At 49.0% G+C, this 7,794-nt stretch overlaps 1 protein-coding gene across 1 annotated transcript in view; it reads left to right on the top strand.

The window, feature by feature from the left end:
* LOC103211452 (BCR activator of RhoGEF and GTPase) overlaps nt 1-7,794 on the top strand; it is a 75,973-nt gene that overhangs the window by 66,836 nt on the left and 1,343 nt on the right. The window lies entirely within an intron of this gene.

Below are 7,794 nucleotides of genomic sequence, written 5' to 3'. Positions count from 1 at the left end.
GGACCCCAAGGTTGAGGGGCTTTCACCCAGCCCCTAGAGCCTGGCACTTTGAACTTGGACTTAAAGCCTCCAAACTGTAACAGAATGAACTCCTGTTTGTTAGGCCATCCCGTTGGTGGTATATTTCTCGTCAGAGCAGCACTAGGGGAGCAGAACACTGGGCCATCTACTTCCGTAGAGGTACCGCCTCAGAAACCCAAGGAAGGGTCAGAATGGACTTGACAGCAGTGAGTTTGGTTTTTTATGGATTGAATTGGCCCTGCCCCAAAGTTGTGTTGGAATGTTCCCTGCTATACCTGTGGATGGGAGCCTGTTTGTAAACAGGGTTTTCTTTGTTATATTAGTACCAAGCAGGGTGGGTTCTACATCTAATCACTTCTGAGGAGTGAAAAGGGAGGAATGGACACAGACCCACACAGGGGGAAGAGGGAGATAGATGGTGCAGACAGACTCACCTACAGCGATGGACAAAGACGCCTCTGGGGAAGAGAGACACCCGGGGCCTGACACACTGCTGGGGAAGACAGACAGTGGGGGGCAGATGCGCTTAGAGGGAAGTCAGACAACAAGGACAGACGTACCTCTGGGGAAAAGACAGAGAGACGCACCTACAGGAAACACAGATGTCGGGGACAGACACACCTATAGGGAAGACAGGCAATGAGGGCAGATGCACCTACAGGGAAGATGGGCCGGGACAGATGCACCTATAAGAATTGCCAGCATCTCCTAGAAGCTGAAACAGACAGAGAAAGAGTTGAATTTCAGACTTCTAGATTTCTGAACTGTTAGGAAAATAGATCTGCGTCTTCAAAGTCCCCCACTTTGGTGTGCACAGTGAAATCTGCTGTAAAAGTCTCTTTAAAGCTCTGAAGAGCAAAGAAGTCACTTTGAAGGTAAGGTGCGCCTGACCCAAGCCGTGATGTTCTCAGTTGCCTCGTATGCATGTGAGAGCTGGACAATGAATAAGGAGAACCCAAGAAGAGCTGATGCCTTTGAGTCGTGGTGTTGGCGAAGAATGCTGACAGTCCCATAGGCTGCTAAAAGAACTAACAGATCTGTCCTTGAAGAAGGGCAGCTGGAATGCTCCTTGGAAGCGAGAATGGTCAGATGTTGTCTCACCTACTTTGGTCATGTTGTCAAAACGGACCAGTCCCTGGAGAAGGATGTCCTGCTTGGTAAAGTGGAGGGCCAACAAAAAAGGGGAAGGCCCTCAACGAGATGGACGGACACAGTGACTGCAGTGTACCAAAAAGAACAGGCACAGTGTTCATCCATTTCAGGAGGTGGCATGTGATTGAGAACCAGTGGTGCTGAAGGAAGAAGTCGAAGCTGCACTGAAGGAATTGGTGAAGAACAAGGCTCCAGGAATTGACGGAATACCCATTGAGATGTTTCAACAAATGGATGCCCCACTGGAGGCACTCACTCGGTTATGCCAGGATATTTGGAACACAGCTACCCGGCCAACTGGCTGGAAGAGATCCGTATTTGTACCCATTCCAAACAAAGGTGATCCCACAGAATGTGGAAATTATCAAACACTATCATTAATATTCTACCCAAGTAAAATCTTACTGAAGAAATTCAAAAATGGTTACAACAGTATATTGACAGAGAATTCCAGGGGTGCAAGCTAGATTCAGAAGAGGAAGTGGAATGATGGATCTTGGCTCAAAGCAAAGAACACCAGAAAGATGTTTACTTGTGTTTTATTGACTATGCAAAACCATTTGATTGTGTGGATCATAACAAATTATGGACAACATTGAGAAGAATGGTAATTCCAGGACACTTGATTGTACTCATGATGAACCTGTACATAGACCAGGAAGCTGTCGTTCTAACAGAACAAGGAGACACTGCATGGTTTAAAATCAAGAAGGGAGTGTATTAGGGTTGTATCCTTTCACCATACTGATTCAACTTGTCTGCTGAGCAAATAATCTGAGAAGCTGGACTATATGAAAAAGAATGTGGCTTCGGGATTGGAGGAAGCTTCATTAACAACCTGCGATATGCTGATGACACAACTTTGCTTGCTGAAAGTGAGGATGACTTGAAGCACTTACTGATGAAGATTGAAGAATACAGTCTGCAGTATGGGGTACATCTCAAAATAAATAAAACAAAAATCCTCACAACTGGACCTATAAACAGCATCACGATAAATGGAGAAAAGATTGAGGTTGTCCAAGAATTCGCGTTGCTTGGTTCTACAATTGACACCAATAGAAGCAGCAGTCAGGACATCAGATGACGTACAGCACTGGGCAAGTCGGCTGCAAAGGACCTCTTTCAAGTGCTGAGGAGCAAGGATGTCTCTTTGAGGACTAAGGTGCGCCTGACACAAGACATGGTGTTTTCAACCATCCTATATGCATGTGAGACGTACATGATGAATAAGGAAGACCAAAGAAGAGTCAATGCTTTTGAGTTGCGGTGCTGGCGGAGAATGCTAAAAGTCCCATGGACTGCTGCTAAAAGAACTAACAGGTCTGTCCTGGATGAAGTGCAGCTGGAATGCTCCTTGGAAGCAAGAATGACCAGACTTCGTATCAACTACTTTGGTCATGTTGTCAGAAGGACCCATTCCCTGGAGAAGGACGTCATGCTTGCTGAGGTGGAGGGTTGACAGAAGTGGGGAAGGCCCTCAACGAGATGAATGGACACAGTGGCTGGGCTCAAGTATCGCAGGGTTCGTAGAGCCGGCACAGGACCGGGCGGTGTTTCATTCCGCAGTGCATAGGGTCGCTGTGAGTCGGACATGACTCAATGGCACCTAACAACAACAACAGAACTGTAAAAGATCCAGAGAAGGGTTTCACACAAAAAGAAATATCCTTTGATGGTTACCAGGAATGAGTAGGGAAGGGAGGGTGAAGCGTTAACTAGAGGGTAGCCACGTATTAACTCGGGTGAAGGAAAAGGCATTCTACAATAAAGGGAAGGTCAGCAGAGCATGATGAAGACTAAGAAAAACACTGGAAGGGGCCCAACAGTTAAAGGGAACCGTAGTGAATGCTGTTCCACACACAATCTTGCCATGACAGTAATGCCATTGACCTATGCAGAGGAAGCCGTGCATCTGAATTACGGTGTTGGTGAAGAATACTGAATGTCCCATGGACTGCCAGAAGAGTGAACAAATCTGTCTGGGAGAGGCAGTGAAAAAGGGGAGGCCCTCGAGGAGATGGACTCACACAGTGGCTGCGACGGTGGGCTCCGGTGCAGCAGGCATCGTGAGGCCGGCGCAAGACCGGGTGGTGTTTCGTTCTGCTGTACGTTGGGGGGGTGGCTATGGGTCAGAGGTGACTTGACGGCACCTAAAACAACAGGAGTGGATCTACAGAGAAACATGCAAGCTGAACAGGGGTGGGAAGGTGGTGGAACTACACTCACGAATACATACAGGTCTGACAGAAAATGGAAATAAAACGGGCTTAAGGCTTGGCTTTCAGACAGCTGGATTCACACACACCATGTTTTTTTTTCTCTGGTCTTAGACTCTCATGAGGTACCAAGGGTCGTGGAGACAGTGCAGGACTGGGCAATGTGGTGTTCGGTTGTATATAAGGTCACCATTGGGCAAAAGTCGCCTCAAAGACAGCCAACAACACAACAGAACACCAAGTGTGTTTGGCAGGTGATTTGTACAAAGTGCGTAAAGAGGCCGTGGTGTGCAGGGGCGCTGAGTAGGGGGAACCCTGTGATTTAGGCCCCCAGTGTGCTGATGGGCAGGCATGACCCTACTTTTCACAGAAGGAACGGAGGCTCGGGGAGGTTGGGAGGCACCTCGAGCGCCCCACGGGAAGCCTCAGCTCTCTGCCTCTCGCTGGCCTCAGAGCTCTGTTGGTGCAGAGGTTAAGGCATTTGACTGCTAACTGAAAGATTGGTGGTTCAAACCTACAAGCTGCTCCTTGGGAAAAAGATGAGGTAGTCAGCTTCTGTGAAGATCGACAGCCTTGGAGACCCTCTGGGGCAGTTCCACTCTGTCCTCTAGGGATGCTGTGAGTTGTCATCGACTCCACGGTGCTGGGTGTGCTTGGGGCTTTGCTTCCATGAAGATTGACAGCCTTCGAGACCCTCTGGGGCAGTTCCATCCTGTCCTCTGGGGTGCTGTGGGTCAGAATCAACTCCACGGCAGTGGGTTTGATTTCTTTCACTGGCCTCAGTTTCCCTGATGGTGCAATGGGGGGGGGTGATGCCCACAGAAGGGTATGAGGAAGGGAGTGGCATGGGTGGCGCTCTAATCCTTCCAGGCAGCCCGATGAGCAGCCAGGCCTGGAGTCTGGGCGGGCGGGATGGCCGTGCAGCCAGATGGTCCTTCTCGGGAATCAGATCCTTGCTTGGCTGACAGTCACATGTTCCCTGAAACCCATCACCCCCCCATCACCCCCTTGGCCTTTGGGAGGCCTGCCAAGAACCCCAAGCTTGGTGTCCGGGTGCTTGCAGACAGCAAAGGACTGTTGTTTACCCATGATAATTTGGTGCAGGCTCCTCCAGCTATGTACAGGTGGGCCAAGGGGTCAGTCTGTTGCTACGAGGGGTGCCAGGGCATGTTCAGGCGTACACTGAGGGCATGTCTGTAGGGAGGTGAGGGACAGGTTCCTGTCTAAGGTATGGTAGCTATGGCACATGTCCCGGGTACCACTTGAAGGGGGCACTGCTAAGCTATTTCTATCAACCATGAGTTTCCATCAGCAGCTGAGAGACATCATTCAGTGAGTGAAAATGAATACTTTCACATTTGAGAGTCTTCATGGCCCAAGGAGGAGCTCGGGTGGTGCAGTGGTTAAGGCATTTGGCTGCTAACCAAAAGGCTGGCAGTTTGGACCGACCAGCCACTCTGCAGGAGTAAGATGAGGCAGTCTGCTTCTGTGTAGATTGACATGTGCTGCAGTTCCACTCTGTCCTCTAGGGGCGCTGTGAGTCTGAATCCACTCTACGGCAGTGGGTGTGGTTGGGGCTTTGCTTCTGTGAAGACTGACAGCCTTGGAGACCCTGTGGGCAGTTCCACTCTGTCCTCTAGGGGCGCTGTGGGTCAGAATGGACTCCAGGCAGTGGGTGTGGTTTGGGCTTTGCTTCTGTGAAGATTGACAGCCTTGGAGACCCTGTGGGCAGTTCCACTCTGTCCTCTAGGGGCGCTGTGGGTCAGAATGGACTCCAGGCAGTGGGTGTGGTTTGGACTTTGCTTCTGTGAAGATTGACAGCCTTGGAGACCCTGTGGGGCAGTTCCACTCTGTCCTCTAGGGGCGCTGTGAGTTGGGATCGACTCCACGGCAGTGGGTTTTGGTTATATTCTCTCTTATAGCGGTTTCGGGATTAGGACCCACCCTAGTCCAGCATGTCCTCATGTTAACCGAATGGATAACATCTTCAAAGAGCCAATTTCCAAACAGGGACACATTTATGGAGATTCTACTTCAGCATATTTTTGGAGGGGCCTCAATTGGTGACACTTGCAACAAGCCACAATGGGTTCCATGTTGTGGATGACAGACTGGGTTCCATGTTGTGGATGACACAATGGGTTCCATGTTGTGGATGACAGACTGGCACACAGACACACAGCTAGTCAGTCATGGAGCCAGGAGGCAAACCCAGGCTGTTTGGTAAGAGGACAGGGCCTTGGTGTTATGCTAACGTTGACTGACTGTCCCTGATTATCATAATGGCCTGGCTATTCTAGTTTTAAAAGAAAGATATGCCTAGTATACTGCCATTTGTGTGGTGAAAAGAAAAACAAGCAAAAGAATACATTTGTTCATTTGGATATTTATTTATATTCCTAAAATATCCTGAAAGACATCAAGAAACTGAATACATGTAGTTGCATCTGGGAACAGAAAATACAGAGATAGGTAACAGAGAGATGGTATCTTCTAAAGTATATAAATGTCTTCCTTATTCAGAAATAAAAGAATAAAATTTAAACAAAATCATAAGGGGCTACATGAACACCTTTATACCAATGGATTTGAAAATATCAACCCTTTCCTTATAAAAATGTAACTTAGCAAAAATGACTCAGGAAGAAATAGAAAGCCTATGTAGACCTATGGGAGCTCTGGTGGCTTAGTGCCTAAGGCATCTGACTGCTAACCAGAAGGCTGGCAGTTCAAAACCACCAGCCACTTCTCAGAAGGAACGTTGGGCAACCTATTTCTGTAGAGATACCACCTTGGAAACTCAAGGAGGGGATGTTATGAGTTGGGATCGACTCGATGGCAGGGAGTTTGGTTTTCTGCATGAAGACCTACAATCATGAGAGCAGTGAAATGTGTTGAAACTCTGCCCTCCAGCCCCTCAAATATCCCACCCAAAACACCACCAAATGAAAACACCAGACCTGGATGGCTTTATGGGCAAGTTCAGCCAAACAATCAGAAACAAAACAAAAAACCAGGAAATTCTGATCTTCCCCATCCAGAGGGAGCTCTGGTAACGTAGTTTCTAAGGCACTTGACGGCCGGCGGTTCAAACCCACCAGTCACTCCTCGGAAGGTTGGGCAATCTACTTCTGTAGTGATACCACCTCAGAAACCCAGGAGGGGTCGCTATGAGTCAGGTCTGACTCAACAGCACATAACAATGACAACAACAACCCCATCCAGAACGTCTCCCCAACTCACTGTAAACGTAGGGTAAACTTAATGTCAAACTAGACATCGATAACACACGAAAGTAAAATGACAGGCCAATTGCACTTATGGGCACAAATGCAAAGCACTAGGGAACACACGAGCAACGTGTTGTTGCTGTTGCTAGTTGCCTTGGAGTTGGTTCCGACTCTCGGCCATTCTCGGCCAACAGAATGCTGTGTGGCCCTGGGTCCTCTTCTCGCTTGTCGGACGCTCAAGCACGCTGCTCCGAGCACTGCGCACTGTGTTCCAAGCCAGGGGCTCCTCCGGCACTCTGCAGGCCAAGGTGCTGCTGTAACCCGTAGTGTTCACGGGACACCTCCAGGCCCTGCTTCCTTGGCTTGGTCTGCAAGCTTTGCCGAGACCAGTCCCTCAAGGCTGACTCTGCTGGTGTATGAAATACCAGGGCCACAGCTCCCAGCATCGCAGCCACACGCAGCCAGTAAGGAGGAGAAGCTGCCATACACCACCAAGGAGAAAAATCTTTCCTCGATTTTAAGATTTTTCATATCCATGAAACCTTAACTCCCACCAGCGGCTTTCTTTCCACCCGAAGTTGCTCATCTTTTCTTTTCCGTTTGGAGCTAAAAAAAAAACCTCAAACCCATTGCCATCTTGTTGATCCCCACTCATAGCAACTGGTTAGGACAGGGCAGCACTGCCCCAGAGGGTCTCCAAGGCTGTCAATCTTCACAGAATCAAAGCCCAAACCACACCCACTGCCATAGAGTTGATTCTGACCGACAGCGCCCCTAGAGGACAGAGTGGAACTGTCCCAGAGGGTCCCCAAGGCTGTCAATCTTCACAGAAGCAAAGCCCAAACCACACCACACCCACTGCAAAAGAGTCCATTCCACTCACAGTGCCCTTAGAGGACAGAGGGTTTACAAAGCTGTAATCTTCGGCTGCTGGTGGGTTTGAACCGCTAGCTGAATGTCTTCACCATCGCCAACATCAGACTCAGGCTTCCTTAATCTAAATTCCAAAAGGTATCAGGGCTTCAGGTGCGTGGAGGGCCAGAGATGTGAGCCAACACCCCGTGAGTTCGGTAGAAAGGTCCGCCAGGGTTTCTGTTAAGATTAGCCAGTGGTTGAGCTCTAGTCCTCTCCCTCCCCTTCTGTTTATAAGCTTCATTGTAACTAGCCTATTT

This window comes from Orycteropus afer, unplaced genomic scaffold, assembly GCF_000298275.1.
Source record: "Orycteropus afer afer isolate SDZICR_OR568_19922 unplaced genomic scaffold, OryAfe1.0 scaffold00744, whole genome shotgun sequence".
In the NCBI taxonomy this organism is placed as follows: Eukaryota; Metazoa; Chordata; class Mammalia; order Tubulidentata; family Orycteropodidae; genus Orycteropus; species Orycteropus afer.
The sequence above is the reverse complement of the archived record's forward strand: the minus strand, read 5'-3'. Positions and strand labels throughout refer to the sequence as shown.